We start from the raw sequence: 17,507 nt of genomic DNA, 5'->3' as shown, positions 1-17,507 counted from the left end.
CAACGCAGCCGTTCTGTTATATGGGGCTACTACTACCAGTTGCAGTGACCAGCCACCACTCGTCTCCCAGGCACGCTTTCCAAGACTCCGCAGGTCCGCCGCTCCCCAACTGTTGCCAGACAGCAACACAACACTTGCTGACCCTTTCTCCTTGCATACCGACCTGCTCAATTGCGTTGCCAGGCGCCACCGGCGGCTCGTCTCCCCAAGCGCTACTCCAAGACTCCGCAGCTACGCTGCCAGCCGACAACTCACGAACCGACCGCTCCCGAACAGAAAATACCGGGTGGCGCAGCCCCAGTGTATGTGGCGCTGCACGTGATGTTCTGACAGTTCGCTGCTAACCACTGCCCTGGCCCTGTCTTAAACTCTTCAATGATCTGCTGCAACATACAAGACTCCTTAGTGCTGTCGCTTTCGCCCGTTCATCAATTCCAGTAGCGTTGCACTCGGCTCATTCTCCGCGCGCTCTCTGCCACAGCGACAACACATATTCAGCCTTGGCTCAAACAACCGAACGGGACGAGACTTAAACTGTGCCGCACAGTCACGGCACAGGCTATTACACGCACTACTGGCCATTAAAATTGCTACACCAAGAAGAAATGCAGATGATAAACGGGTATTCATCGGACAAATATATTATACTAGAACTGACATGTGATTACATTTTCACGCAATTTGGGTGCATAGATCCTGAGAAATCAGTACCCAGAACAACCACCTCTGGCCGTAATAAAGGCCTTGATACGCCTGGACATTGAGTCAAACAGAGCTTGGATGGCGTGTACAGGTGGTACAGCTGCCCATGCAGCTTCAACACGATACCATAGGTTATCGAGAGTAGTGAGTGGCGTATTGTCACGAGCCAGTTCCTCTGCCATCATTGACCAGACGTTTTCAGTTGGTGAGAGATCTGGAGAATTTGCTGGCCACGGTAGCAGCCGAACATTTTATGTATCCAGAAAGGCCCGTACATGACCTGCAACATGCGGTCGTGCATTATCTGCTGAAATGTAGGGTTTCGCAGGGATCGAATAAAGGGTAGAGCCACGGGTCGTAACACATCTGAAATGTAACGTCCACTGTTCAAAGTGCCGTCAATGCCAACAAGAGGTGACCGAGACGTGTAACCGATGGCACCCCATACCATCATGCCGGGTGATACGCCGGTATGGCGATGACGAATACACGCTTCCAATGTGCGTTCACCGCGATGTCACCAAACTCGGATGCGACCAACATGATGCTGTAAACAGAACCTGGATTCATCCGAAAAAATGACGTTTTGCCTTTCGTGCACCCAGGTTCGTTATTGAGTACACCATCGCAGGCGCTCCTGTCTGTGATGCAGCGTCAAGGGTAACCGCAGCCATGGTCTCCGAGCTGATAGTCCATGCCGCTGCAAACGTCGTCGAACTGTTCGTGCACATGGTTGTTGTCTTGCAAACGTCCCCATCTGTTGACTCAGGGACCTAGAAGTGGCTGCACGATCCGTTACAGCCGTGCGCATAAGATGCCTGTCACCTCGACTGCTAGTGATACGAGGCCAATGGGATCCAGCACGGCGTTCCGTATTACCCTCCTCAACCCCCCGATTCCATATTCTGCTAATAGTCATTGGATCTCGACCAACGCGAGTAGCAATGTCGTGATACGATAAACCACATTCGCGATAGGCTACAATCCGACCTTTATCAAAGTCGGAAACGTGATGGTACGCATTTCTCCTCCTTTCACTTGGCATCACAACAACGTTTCACCAGGCAGCGCCGGTCAACTGCTGTTTGTGTATGAGAAATTGGTTGGAAACTTTCCTCGTGTCAACACGTTGTAGGTGTCGCCACTGGCGCCAACCTTGTGTGAATGTTCTGAAAAGCTAATCATTTGCGTATCACAGCATCTTCTTGCTGTCGGTTAAATTTCGCGTCTGTAGCACCTCATCTTCGTGGTGTAGCAATTTTAATGGCCAGTAGTGTACATTTGAAAATACGAGCTACAAGTTACAGAAGTAACAGTAGCTGCTGCATTCACATTGCTGTCGATAAAAAAGTCGTTCTGTCGAAGATATAAATACAGTGTGTTTCAAAGAGAATATACGTAATACAAAGTATTATGTTATCATATTATCGATCTCGACGCTACGGCTCAGTTATTGGAGGAACGAATACATTGTCTAGTTCGTATTCCTTGCTGCTAGATGTCGATTGTCTTCTATTTGCTTCGTTGCTGTCACAGATTACATAATGCCTACTTCGCAGCATAAATAATATTATGTTTTCGAATATACGAAGTGCAATTCCGTGATTACATTGCAAAGACGTTTCAGTATGAGGTACTAAACTGTTCCTCCGAATGGAAGGAACATTCGCAGGTGCTATCGACATTTTGTAGACATAGGGCGTCTATGTAAAGCAAAGAGTTCTGACTGTACTCCCGTTAACGAGGAAAATGTGGCACAAATTCGAACCGCTTTCCAACATAGTACTATAAAATGTACTAGCCGTGCCAATCTGAAATTACAAATGCCACACAACAACAATTTGGCTGTTTTCGAGACGTCGGTCAGTTATAAGGCCGTGCAAGCTACAGCTGCCACAGATTTTATGTCATGATGTCATGATGACAAAATCAAACGTATGGCATTTTCTGACGAGCTTCAGAGAGCTGTTGACAATGATTACACATTCGCACAAGTAGTCGTGTTCGGTGATGAAGCGACTTTCCACCTAAGTGGCAAAGTGAACAAACACAATGTTCGAATTTGGGGCCTACAGAACACACATGCACACATTGAGCACGTACGAGACTCACCCAAAGCCAATGTGTTTTGTGCGACATCTGACTCATCTGTTTATGGCCCGTTTTCTTTTGATGGAAGCACGGATAACGGTCAACAGTATCTTGTTGTGTTACAAAACTGGTTGTTTCAGAGCTGAACGAGGACAATTTCGGTTTTCAACAAGACGAGTGACGCCGCTCTCTGCAGTCGCCAAGTGCGTAAACATCTGAATGAAGCTCTGCCGACCGGTAGAGTGCTCGTCAAACAGCCAGCGACTTGGAACTTCTCAGATGGCCTAAAAATGGTTCAAATGGCTCTGAGCACTATGGGACTCAACTGCTGAGGTCATCAGTCCCCTAGAACTTAGAACTAGTTAAACCTAATTAACCTAAGGACATCAGAAACATCCATGCCCGAGGCAGGATTCGAACCTGCGACCGTAGCGGTCTTGCGGTTCCAGACTGCAGCGCCTTTAACCGCACGGCCACTTCGGCCGGCCTCAGATGGCCTCCATAGTCACTAGATTTTACCACTTATGACCTCTTCCTGTGCAGTGTCATTATGCTCAACATTTGTCCACCTATACTACCATAGAACCTAAAAGAGTTGAAGAATCAGTGACGATGGACATGCGTGCCCCAGTACGGGAGGAATTCGAGTATCGATGTGATATTGTTGGTTTCGCTGGTAGGGGGCATATTGAACATCGGTAATCAAACTTGAGACATTGGTAAATATTGGCCCAAGTTTCATCGCTGTATATCTTAGCATTCGAAATACGTATATTCTTTTTGAAACACCGTGTATACTTCGCTGACTGAACGTGGATGAAAACCGGAAACGAACCGTGACAGAAACAAAACCGTATAACATGTTGCCAAGTAAATTCTTCGAGAGGTTCTAGGCGCTACAGTCTGGAACCGCGCGACCGTTACGGTCGATGGTTCGAACCTTGCCTCGAGCATGGATGTGTGTGATGTCCTTAGGTTAGTTAGGTTTAAGTAGTTCTAAGTTCTAGGGGACTGATGACCTCAGATGTTAAGTCCCATAGTGCTCAGAGCCATATGAATCATTTTTTAAATTCTTCATTTGTGTGGCCATATCGTCCGAAGCTGCTTTACAACTCCTGAGGCTATTTTCGTTCTATCGTCGCAACTACAAGAAAATGCGTGTTTTTCTTTCACTAGACGCGTTTCGCTTTATTGAAGTAAAGCATCGTCAATGGTCTGTTATTAAAGATATTTACAATTTGATACGTTTTTAAGATCGAAAAACAGTTCATTAACAATATCTTGCTCTTTACTTATGGCGATTTCCGTCTGGTTTCTGGCCTACGTCGGAAAATGCCGTCTGCTAGCACATGTTTGCAGTTTTTCAGACCACTAATGATGCTTTACCTAAAAAATGCGAAACGCGTCTGGCGAAAAAAAAACACGCATTTTCTTGTAATTGCAACGACAGAATGAAAATACTCTCAGAAAATGAGGCCCGTCTGTGCATTTCTTAAAATTATTTTATTTTATCCACAGCCTCGCAGCTCGGTCACCATTATCAAGGACAAATTAAATACTACAGAGATCCCAATAAACCTCCATTTTTAAATCTTGTAATGGAGACAGATAATTCAAATAAATTTGTGCACTAACTAGCTGACAAATCCGGCACCGCCCTGGGTATTCATTTGGCCAGTTTTCTATTAGAAACGAAAGCCAAAAGAGGATTGTGTCTGTAGTGTAATATAGAAAAAATTCATTTATATTTATTCGTGATAACATCTTTCAAATTATGAAACAGTTTCTGTACGCTGGGCACAGGTGTTTCTCGTGTCTACAAAGCGATTTTGTAAACGGCTCCTGCCAACACCCCTTCGCAGCTCTGCAGATGGCTACTGCTTTCGTCTACAGCCGTTTTCGCTTCGAAGTTCAAAGCTCTCAAAAGCGCTGCCTGGTGTGAGGTACTTCCGTACGTTGACTCGACTATAGTAGTGTCTTAGCAATAAAGAATAAACGTTTTAAAACTTCATGCTGATGCGGCATTTTTTCACGAATATCAGCGCTCATGGCGTCATATCTCTTGCTCTATGTATCGTACAATCATATATTTGTGTAGTCCAGCGACATATCTGGATACTGTCTGCAAAATGTATTACGAATAGAGTCAGTAGTACAGAAGTAATAAATTTAAACGTCATCCACAACGCGACAGTTTTTCGTGGATTTCATTGTTTACGACATCGTATCTGCTGTATTATGATAGGTAGGTGCTTCTTATCACCACAGCAATTTCCGCTGACAGTAAGGGATGTGGTAGAAAACAGTCCGTTGGTTTAGGAGGAGATGTGGGACATACACACACACCTACATCCATTTTTATGTATGGATGATTTGCGCCAGACAGAATATTATTAAGAGATCAGCAGGCCGCTGTGGCCGAGCGGTTCTGGGCGCTTCAGTCCGGTACCCCTCTGTTGCTACGGTCGCAGGTTCGAATCCTGTCTCGGGCATGGATGTGTGTGATGTCCTTAGGTGAGTTAGGTTTAAGTAGTGCTAAGTCTAGGGGACTGATGACCTCAGATGTTAAGCCCCAAAGTGCTTAGAGCCACTTGAACCTTTTTTATTAAGAGATCATTAAGTGGATAAATGGGAACTACGCATTGCAATGATGTAGAGCCTTGAAGGAGTGTATGACTTTTTTGTTCTGCTAACGAAATTTCACTCTGAGTATTGCACTAGGGGTCATTGCTGGCATGATGTCCTACTTTGTTGTACATGTCAGACCTGCTCTGTTTGTCGTCGCTGCTGTCCATAGGGTGGCCAGCACATGTAAGTAGATCTACAGGGTGGTCCATTGATAGTGAGCGGGCCAAATATCTCGCGAAATTAGCATCAAACGAAAAAACTACAAAGAACGAAACTCGTCTAGCTTGAAAGGGGGAAACTAGATGGCGCTGTGGTTGGCCTGCTAGATGGCGCTGCCATAGGTCAAACGGATATCAACTGCGTTTTTTAAAATAGTAACCCCCATTTTTTATTACATATTCATGTAGTACGTAAAGAATCATGAATGTTTTAGTTGGACCACTTTTTTCTCTTTGCGATAGATGGCGCAGTAATAGTCACAAACGTATAAGTACGTGGTATCACATAACATTCCACCAGTGCGGACGGTATTTGCTTAGTGATACACTACCCGTGTTAAAATGGACCGTTTACCAATTGCGGAAAAGGTCGGTATCATGTTGATGCATGGCTATTTTTATCAAAATGCCCAAAGGGCGTGTGTTATGTATGATGCTCGGTACCCTGGACGACATCATCCAAGTGTCCGGACCGTTCGCCGGATAGTTACGTTATTTAAGGAAACAGGAAGTGTTCAGCCACATGTGAAACGTCAACCACGACCTGCAACAAATGATGATGCCCAAGTAGGTGTTTTAGCTGCTGTCGCGGCTAATCCGCACATCAGTAGCAGACAAATTGAGCGAGAATCGGGAATCTCTAAAACGTCGGTGTTGAGAATGTTACATCAACATCGATTGCACCAGTACCATATTTCTATGCACCAGGAATTGCATGGCGACGACTTTGAACGTCGTGTACAGTTCTGCCACTGGGCACAAGAGAAATTACGGGACGATGACAGATTTTTTGCACGCGTTCTATTTAGCGATGAAGCGTCATTCACCAACAGCGGTAACGTAAACCGGCATAATATGCACTATTGGGCAACGGAAAATCCACGATGGCTGCGACAAGTGGAACATCAGCGACCTTGGCGGGTTAATGTATGGTGCGGCATTATGGGAGGAAGGATAAATGGTTCAAATGGCTCTGAGCACTATGGGACTTAACATCTGTGGTCATCAGTCCCCTAGAACTTAGAACTACTTAAACCTAACTAACCTAAGGACATCACACACATCCATGCCCGAAGCAGGATTCGAACCTGCGACCGTAGCAGTCGCGCGGTCCCGGACTGCGCGCCTAGAATCGCTAGACCACCGCGGCCGGCTGAGAAAGGATAACTGGTTCCCATTTTATCGATGGCAATCTAAATGGTGGAATGTATGCTGATTTCCTACGTAATGTTCTACCGATGTTACTACAATATGTTTCACTGCATGACAGAATGGCGATGTACTTCCAACATGATGGATGTCCGGCATATAGCTCGCGTGCGGTTGAAGCGGTATTAAATAGCACATTTCATGACAGGTGGATTGGTCGTCGAAGCACCACACCATGGCCCGCACGTTCACCGGATCTGACGTCCCCGGATTTCTTGTGTGGGGAAAGTTGAAGGCTATTTGCTAACGTGATCCACCGACAACGCCTGACAACATGCGTCAGCACATTGTCAATGCATGTGCGAACATTACGGAAGGCGAACTACTCGCTGTTGAGAGGAATGTCGTTACACGTATTGCCACATGCATTGAGGATGACGGACATCATTTTGAGCATTTATTTCATTAATATGGTATTTACAGTAATCACGCTGTAACAGCATGCGTTCTCAGAAATGATAAGTTCACAAAGGTACATGTATCACATTGGAACAACCGAAATAAAATGTTCAAACGTATCTACGTTCTGTATTTTCATTTAAAGAACCTACCTGTTACCAACTATTCGTCTAAAATTGTGAGCCATATTTTTGTGAATATTACAGCGCCATTTATCACAAAGCGAAAAAAGTGGTCCAACTAAAACATTCATATTTCTTTACGTACTACGCGAAAATGTAATAAAAAATGGGGGTTTCTATTTTTAAAAAACGCAATTGATATCCATTTGACCTATGGCAGCGCTACTAGCGGGCCAACCATTGCGCCATCTGGTTTCCCCCTTCGAGCTAGACAAGTTCGTCCTTTGATTTTTTTTCGTTTGACGTTTATTTCTTGGGATATTTAGTCCGGTCACGATCAATGAACCACCCTGTGTACAAGTAGTATCTGTTCTGTCGGACATGGGGAGGGGGGTTAATGGACAATGGATGCTGAATTACAGGGTGCGATAAGCTGGAAATTAGTGTTGGTCAGGGACTGTGTTCCTATGGCCGAAGCGGTTAAGGCAACCGCTCACGAGAAGCGGTAAATACGGGTTGAATTTCAAGTCCGGCAGAAATTTTCAGCTTTCGCCATTGCCTTTCCACAGTGCCCACTGCCGCTAGAAGTCCCAAGTTTCCCATCCACCCTTTCCCTTTCTTTCCCATTCCTCTATTTCATATACAGTATAACACGTGGGCAGTAATGCTCTGTTCCCGAGCCGCTACGGGCCTCATTCGGCACGCTCCGCCGTCGAAGGTCAAAGGACTTCTCTGTTCGGCGCTGCCCTGCAGTTGTAAGGCAGCAACTGATGCTGATAACGAGATGAACACGGCATGTCGCTCCCCGTTACCCTACGTGCTACATATACAACTACATACACATTTCGTGAATATGTCACAATGTTTCAAGGATGATGGAGAAGGGTACAGGCATCAATTTGAGGTAAACGACCCTTATCCGGAAATGACGAAGTCTAAAGCTATACGCGAAATTTGCTCCAACACCACTAACAGCAGGATATATACGCCGGTCGTGTTGTTGCTGACATGGGGTTTAAAATGCGTACCTTAAGTGCTAAGAGATCTTGTTCAACTTCGCTACTGTGAAACAGATCTCTTCCACTGAACAAGTGCCCATTACACATTTTAGAGCCCATATTTAGCGAACCTTCCCCCTTGAACCATGGACCTTGCCGTTGGTGGGGAGGCTTGCGTGCCTCAGCGATACAGATGGCCGTACCGTAGGTGCAACCACAACGGAGGGGTATCTGTTGAGAGGCCAGACAAACATGTGGTTCCTGAAGAGGGGCAGCAGCCTTTTCAGTAGTTGCAGGGTCAACAGTCTGGATGATTGACTGATCTGGCCTTGTAACATTAACCAAAACGGCCTTGCTGTGCTGGTACTGCGAACGGCTGAAAGCAAGGGGAAACTACAGCCGTAATTTTTCCCGAGGACATGCAGCTTTACTGTATGATTAAATGATGATGGCGTCCTCTTGGGTAAAATATTACGGAGGTAAAATAGTCCCCCTTTCGGATCTCCGGGCGGGGACTACTCAAGAGGACGTCGTTATCAGGAGAAAGAAAACTGGCATTCTACGGATCGGAGCGTGGAATGTCAGATCCCTTAATCGGGCAGGTAGGTTAGAAAATTTAAAATGGGAAATGGATAGGTTAAAGTTAGATATAGTGGGAATTAGTGAAGTTCGGTGGCAGGAGGAAAAAGACTTTTGGTCAGGTGATTACAGGATTATAAACACAAAATCAAATAGGGGTAATGCAGGAGTAGGTTTAATAATGAATAAAAAAAATAGGAGTGCGGGTTAGCTACTACAAACAGCATAGTGAACGCATTATTGTGGCAAAGATAGACACAAAGCCCATGCCTACTACAGTAGTACAGGTTTATATGCCAACTAGCTCTGCAGATGATGAAGAAATTGATGAAATGTATGACGAGATAAAAGAAATTATTCAGGTAGTGAAGGGAGACGAAAATTTAATAGTCATGGGTGACTGGAATTCGTCAGTAGGAAAAGGGAGAGAAGGAAACATAGTAGGTGAATATGGATTGGGGGGAAGAAATGAAAGAGGAAGCCGCCTTGTAGAATTTTGCACAGAGCATAACTTAATACTAGCTAACACTTGGTTCAAGAATCATAAAAGAAGGTTGTATACCTGGAAGAATCCTGGAGATACTAAAAGGTATCAGATAGATTATATAATGGTAAGACAGAGATTTAGGAACCAGGTTTTAAATTGTAAGACATTTCCAGGGGCAAATGTGGATTCTGACCACAATCTATTGGTTATGAACTGCAGATTGAAACTGACGAAACTGCAAAAAGGTGGGAATTTAAGGAGATGGGACCTGGATAAACTGAAAGAACCAGAGGTTGTAGAGAGTTTCAGGGAGAGCATAAGGGAACAATTGACAGGAATGGGGGAAAGAAATACAGTAGAAGAAGAATGGGTAGCTCTGAGGGATGAAGTAGTGAAGGCAGCAGAGGATCAAGTAGGTAAAAAGACGAGGGTTAATAGAAATCCTTGGGTAACAGAAGAAATATTGAATTTAATTGATGAAAGGAGAAAATATAAAAATGCAGTAAATGAAGCAGGCAAAAACGAATACATACGTCGCAAAAATGAGATCGACAGGAAGTGCAAAATGGCTAAGCAGGGATGGCTAGAGGACAAATTTAAGGATGTAGAGGCTTGTCTCACTAGGGGTAAGATAGATACTGCCTACAGGAAAATTAAAGAGACCTTTGGAGAGAAGAGAACCACTTGTATGAATATCAAGAGCTCAGATGGCAACCCAGTTCTAGGCAAAGAAGGGAAGGCAGAAAGGTGGAAGGAGTATGTAGAGGGTCTATACAAGGGTGATGTACTTGAGGACAATATTCTGGAAATTGAAGAGGATGTAGATGAAGATGAAATTGGAGACACGATACTGCGTGAAGAGTTTGACAAAGCACTGAAAGACCTGAGTCGAAACAAGGCCCCGGGAGTAGACAACATTCCATTAGAACTACTGATGGCCTTGGGAGAGCCAGTCACGACAAAACTCTACCATCTGGTGAGCAAGATGTATGAGACAGGTGAAATACCCACAGACTTCAAGAAGAATATAATAATTCCAATCCCAAAGAAAGCAGGTGTTGACAGATTTAAAAATTACCGAACTATCAGTTTAATAAGTCACAGCTGCAAAATACTAACGCGAATTCTTTACAGACGAATGGAAAAACTGGTAGAAGCGGACCTCGGGGAAGATCAGTTTGGATTCCGTAGAAATGTTGGAACACGTGAGGCAATACTAACTGTTGTGTCTAGACCATACAGCCTAGACACAATGCTGTAGCCGATAGGGCACGCAATGCTAACGCAGACGGGCGTGAAGTCTGGAAGATGAGACTTATAAATGAATAAGAAGAAAAGTACGTAGATGCTTGTTACTTAACTTTTAATTAGTCCTTGGAATACATCTCTCTTGAATATTAGTAAGCTATAGGCACTGATACAAATGGCGCCTTGCTAGGTGGTCGCCAGTTAACTTAGCAGAGGGCTATTCTACTGTCTATCTCTCGGCAAATGAGGGCAAGGCTTAGCACGTCCAATCGCTAGCTATGTTGTCCGTACAACTGGGGCTGAGGTCTCCTCAGTCTCTCGAGACCTGCCTTGTGGTGGCGCTAGGTTTGCGATCCCACAGTGGCGACACGCGGGTCCGACATGTACTACAGGACCGCGGCCGATTTAAGTTACCACCTAGCAAGTGTGGTGTCTAGCGGTGACACCACATTCCTCCCCCGCAAATCGGCGAACGGTCGTGAGATAAGGCTTCCGCCCGCCGTGGGGAGGACCGCATGGCGACGTATGCGATGAGGTGGGGAGCCTAACAACAGGCGAGGCTGTGCCACCCGCACCCGGCCATTCGGTCCGAGGGGAGCTAGGAAACGCCTGAAAACCTAGTCCAGGGTGCACGTCAACATGCGGTGTATGCGCACGTAATGAGACAGGAGGGGCCGAAGGGTCGACCTCCATTGCGTCGGGGAATCCGACGCGCGATGACGACATCTGGTCCGGAGCGGGCAAGAGGTCCATGGCGGAGGACGGCGGGTCACGGGAAGCGAGCGGCGGCGCGTGACCCTAGGAGGCGCCGGGCGGTTGCAGCGAAGCGTCCAGTGCGGGCGGCGCCGGCGGCGGCTGCGGCGGCGGCGCGACGCCATGAGGCAAAAGGGAAGGCAGCGTCGGTAACACCTGGGGATGAGACGAGCCAGTAGATGGGTCCCCAAGGCGCTGACCGGACGGCTCCGTCGCTGAAAGCAGACGGGGAGCGGCAGAACCCAGGCGACGACAGAGGCGCAGCTGATTGAGATGCCGACGCACCTCACCAGAGGCCCCCAAAACCAAATACATCGCGCGGCCGAGGCAGCGAAGAATGCGCCCTGCGAGCCAACGCCGTGAACCGCGATAGGTGCGATAATAGACAACGTCGCCAGGAGCAAAAGCAGGAGTCTGCCGCTGCACAGGAACCTGATGTGGCGGATGCAGCAAAGACATCAAGGTGCGATGAGAACGACCATGGAGCAATTCAGCCGGCGAGCGACCATCGCGGGGCTGAGAGCGATACGAAGACAAAAAGAGCAACAAAGCGTCCTCCCGAGAATGCGACTCTTTCAATTTCAACATCTGTGACTTGAAAGTCCGGACCAATCGTTCAGCGGCACCGTTTGACTGAGGCGAAAACGGCGCGGATGTCAGATGTTGAATACCATTGGCCTCGCAGAAGGACTGAAATTCTGCGGACATGAATTGTGGGCCATTGCCGGAAACAATAGTCTGCGGAAGACCTTCAATGCAAAAGATAGCAGACAAGGCTTGGATTGTGGCAGAAGACGTCGTGGAAGACATCCGGACAACAAAAGGAAAATTACTGAAAGCATCGACCACAACCAACCATCGAGCATTCCAGAATGGACCAGCAAAATCGATGTGCAAGCGTTGCCAAGGGGAAGTGGCTGTCGGCCATGCAAAGAATTTCCGCGGCGGTGCGGATTGTTGTTCGGCACACGCCACGCAAGAAGAGCACATATTCGTAATCGCCGCATCGATTCCGAACCAAGTACAGTGCTGACGAGCAAGTTGTTTCGTACGCACTATACCCCAATGTCCTTGGTGAAGAAGCTTTAAGACAGAGGACTGTAACGAACGTGGGACCACGACTCTGGACTGATCATTATCGGAACGCAACAACAAAACACCACGTCGGACAAAAAGTCTCTCCCTGTGAGCAAAAAAACGACGAACCAAAGGATCCTCGACCCGTGACTTGGACAAGGGCCATTGCGTAGCAACAAAACGCAAAACAGTAGCAAGGACAGGGTCAGCAGCTGTGGCTGTAGCTACACGACGAAAATCAATCGGAAACGATTCGACCACGTCATCGGTTTCCGAATCAATGAACATGCAAGCAAGTTCGGAAGAATCGAATGCTTTATCCTCAGCAACAGGCAAACGGGACAACGCATCAGCGTTTCCGTGCTTAGCAGTGGACCGATACAAGATATCGTAGCGGTACTGCGAGAGAAAAAGAGACCAGCGAATGAATTTCTGCGCTGTACGTGGAGGTACAGGCTTGTTCGGATGAAAAAGCGATGTCAAAGGTTTGTGGTCCGTGATGATTGTAAAGTGACGACCATACAAGAAATCATGAAACTTTGTAACACCAAACACGAGAGCTAAAGCTTCTTTCTCTATCTGGGAATAATTTCTTTGCGCAGATGAGAGCAATTTGGACGCAAAGGCAATAGGGCGATCATGCGAGCCATCCTTGTGCGCAAGCACAGCACCGATCCCGAAATCCGATGCATCCACCATCAACAAAAGGGGTTTCTGGGGATCGAATGGCGTAAGGCACGTATTTGAAAGTAACGCCGATTTCAACTGGCGAAAGGCGCGTTCGCATTCCGTCGTCCAGACGAACGGAACACCTTTACGGCGTAAGCGATGAAGCGGAGCTGAAATGGAAGAAGCATTGCGCACAAACTTTGCATAATAATTAATTTTACCCAGCACACTCTGTAGTTGTTTAACATCCCATCCTCGTCGCCAATAATGTTGTGTCTAGACCATACAGCCTAGACACAATGCTGTAGCCGATAGGGCACGCAATGCTAACGCAGACGGGCGTGAAGTCTGGAACATGAGACTTATAAATGAATAAGAAGAAAAGTACGTAGATGCTTGTTACTTAACTTTTAATTAGTCCTTGGAATACATCTCTCTTGAATATTAGAAAGCTATAGGCACTGATACAAATGGCGCCTTGCTAGGTGGTCGCCAGTTAACTTAGCAGAGGGCTATTCTACTGTCTATCTCTCGGCAAATGAGGGCAAGGCTTAGCACGTCCAATCGCTAGCTATGTTGTCCGTACAACTGGGGCTGAGGCCTCCTCAGTCTCTCGAGACCTGCCTTGTGGTGGCGCTAGGTTTGCGATCCCACAGTGGCGACACGCGGGTCCGACATGTACTACAGGACCGCGGCCGATTTAAGTTACCACCTAGCAAGTGTGGTGTCTAGCGGTGACACCACACTAACCTTACGACTTATCTTAGAAGAAAGATTAAGAAAAGGCAAACCTACGTTTCTAGCATTTGTAGACTTAGAGAAAGCTTTTGACAACGTTAACTGGAATACCCTCTTTCAAATTCTGAAGGTGGCAGGGGTAAAATACAAGGAGCGAAAGGCTATTTACAATTTGTACAGAAACCAGATGGCAGTTATAAGAGTCGAGGGGCATGAAAGGGAAGCAGTGGTTGGGAAAGGAGTGAGATAGGGTTGTAGCCTCTCCCCGATGTTATTCAATCTGTATATTGAGCAAGCAGTAAAGGAAACAAAAGAAAAATTCGGAGTAGGTATTAAAATTCATGGAGAAGAAGTAAAAACTTTGAGGTTCGCCGATGACATTGTAATTCTGTCAGAGACAGCAAAGGACTTGGAAGAGCAGTTGAACGGAATGGAAAGTGTCTTGAAAGGAGGATATAAGATGAACATCAACAAAAGCAAAACGAGGATAATGGAATGTAGTCAAATTAAATCGGGTGATGCTGAGGGGACTAGATTAGGAAATGAGACACTTAAAGTAGTAAAGGAGTTTTGCTATTTAGGGAGTAAAATAACTGATGATGGTCGAAGTAGAGAGGATATAAAATGTAGACTGGCAATGGCAAGGAAATCGTTTCTGAAGAAGAGAAATTTGTTAACATCGAGTATAGATTTAAGTGTCAGGAAGTCGTTTCTGAAATTATTTGTATGGAGTGTAGCCATGTATGGAAGTGAAACATGGACGATAAATAGTTTGGACAAGAAGAGAATAGAAGCTTTCGAAATGTGGTGCTACAGAAGAATGCTGAAGATAAGGTGGGTAGATCACGTAACTAATGAGGAGGTACTGAATAGGATTGGGGAGAAGAGAAGTTTGTGGCACAACTTGACTAGAAGAAGGGATCGGTTGGTAGGACATGTTTTGAGGCATCAAGGGATCACAAATTTAGCATTGGAGGGCAGCGTGGAGGGTAAAAATCGTAGAGGGAGACCAAGAGATCAATACACTAAGCAGATTCAGAAGGATGTAGGTTGCAGTAGGTACTGGGAGATGAAGAGGCTTGCACAGGATAGAGTGGCATGGAGAGCTGCATCAAACCAGTCTCAGGACTGAAGACCACAACAACAACAACATTTAGCGAACATTTTTTTCTTGTATTGGTCCTCCTGCCTTCTACAAAAACCTGGAAACTAAAGTGCTCGCAGTAGAAGAGATGTGTTCCACAGTATCGAAGATGAACAAATGCTCATAGTTTTATTATACGCATTTTACAGATCGTACTTAATACGCATTTTTCTTGCTTTGGTCTGTACTACAACCTCAGACAGTTGCCTACCCTACAGCAACATTACCGCTCATGTATTCCATTGCCAGAGGTAGCAGAACGATATTTACTTGTAATTTTCGACTCTATCATTTCCGGGCAAGAGTTCCTTCCCTCAGGTTGACACATTCACCACTCTCCATCATCCCTGAAAGTTTTAAACATCATCACGGAATCATCGTGTATATACTCCGCGACCCGCTGTACTTAAATACTGAAAATCAAATTTTTGTTGCCTCTGGAAGATGTTAGATAGGCAACCTGCAACTGGAACCGGGTGCTGAGGTTTTAGCGATTTAGTACTATAGATGATTTATTTAAAAAAATTACAACATAATTTCTAACCACAGGATGTTACAGAGTTTTCAACAATAGGAAGATATTAACTCCAAAAAGTACCAGCCTTGAAATCAAGGAAATATTTCTCAGAGCATATTTTTGGAGCGTAGCAGGCTATGAATGTGAAACATGGACTCTGGGTTCTGAGGAGAGAAGAAACTAAATTCTTTCGAGATGTGATGCCACTGAAGTACGGAAAAAACAAAGTGAATTGATGTCCTTACAAACAACGAGATTCACACAAGATGGATAAAAAGCCTATGTAAGTCAATAATCAAAATAAACGTGCAACTTTTTGGCCATCTAATAAGACATGAGAGACTCTACAACACAATGATAAAGAAGCATGTTAATGGAAACAGACCTAAAGGAAGACCATGCTAAGGTACACCGACCAAATTATGAAAGATGTGGATAACAACACCTACTGAAAAATTAACAGCAAACAATCAAACTGTTGCCAATCAATCCTCAGATTGAACACTATATATGAAAGCAATTGTGAGATATTGTTTACGTGTCAAAGCTGCGGTCGGAAACCCCGATTTTAGTTTTCCTTCATTAAATAACTTCCAACTGTCATTCATTTTGTACTTTTCCTTAAATAATTCGGCAAGCGAATGCCTTGATAATTCTTTTGACAGGGTTATAACCGATTTCTGCCGTCCTTGGAGTCGTAAACTCAGATGACTTTAAATTCCAACCTCCTCTCCTCCATTTCCCAAAACTTGTAAATTAATTGCGAATAATTCCTACCACGAAATAGGCATTCCCGGTCCTGGTCAACTCTCATTTACAGTCTTTAATTTTTTCTGAACTAGAAGTTAAAAAAGACATTACGATCTAATTTAAAATCTGACTACCTGAAGGTAAAGTTCTTCTTAACTGTTGACAAAATCTGAGCCGCTTTATGGCAACATATGCTTCTTCAAATTTCTAAACTGCCCGGTCTTTCGATCTCTCTGCAGGGATGTTTTTCGGGATTCCACTGGTTCATCTGCAAGGCTGGGAACTTATTTTATCGTCAACAACAGCGGTCATGAAAGCCTGCTGACATATATCAAGTTCCCCTTTCTTCCTATTTATACACATTTAAAACTCACATTGACCAGCAATAACTTGGTAGGAGTCTAAACTACGAATTTCATTGCTTACATAAAAGTATTTTTCCACACCAACTTTCACAGAACATTTAGCTGTTGTTGCTGTGGTCTTCAGTCCGAAGACTGGTTTGATGCAACCTTCCTCGCTAGTCTTCCTGTACAAGCCTATTCATCTCAACTACAAATACATCCATTTGAAACTGCTTAGTGCAGTGAAACCTTGGTCTATCCTGACAACTCCCCCAATCCCCAACATAAACACACACACACACACAAACAACACACAAACACAAGCACACACACACACACACACACACACACACACACACACAGAACGCGCACAAATCCCTCCGTTACTAAACTGACAAATCCTTGAAGCTTCAAGCTGTATCCTACCAAAGGGTTCAAAAATGGCTCTGAGCACTATGCGACTTAACTTCTGATGTCATCAGTCGCCTAGAAAGTTCTAATTAAACGTAACTAACCTTAGGACATCACACACATCCATGCCCGAGGCAGGATTCAAACCTGCGACCGTAGCGGTCGCTCGGTTCCAGACTGTAGCGCCTAGAACCGCACGGCCACTCCAGCCGGCTCCTACCAAACGGTCATAGCAACAAAATCGATAAATGCTTTATGAGATGCTGCGGCCATTTTAATGGACTAAAAAACTGATATTAGTCCTGACTACTGTAGTTACGGATTTTATACTGTCTTACGCGTTTCGGCCTTACACCATTCTCGAAGGTTCTACAAGAGAAATACTTGAGAGCGCCTCACTGAAAAAACGTTGGTACAGTTACA

The sequence above is a fragment of the Schistocerca nitens genome, chromosome 2 (assembly GCF_023898315.1).
Source record: "Schistocerca nitens isolate TAMUIC-IGC-003100 chromosome 2, iqSchNite1.1, whole genome shotgun sequence".
Taxonomy (NCBI): Eukaryota; Metazoa; Arthropoda; class Insecta; order Orthoptera; family Acrididae; genus Schistocerca; species Schistocerca nitens.
This window is presented reverse-complemented; position numbering follows the sequence as displayed.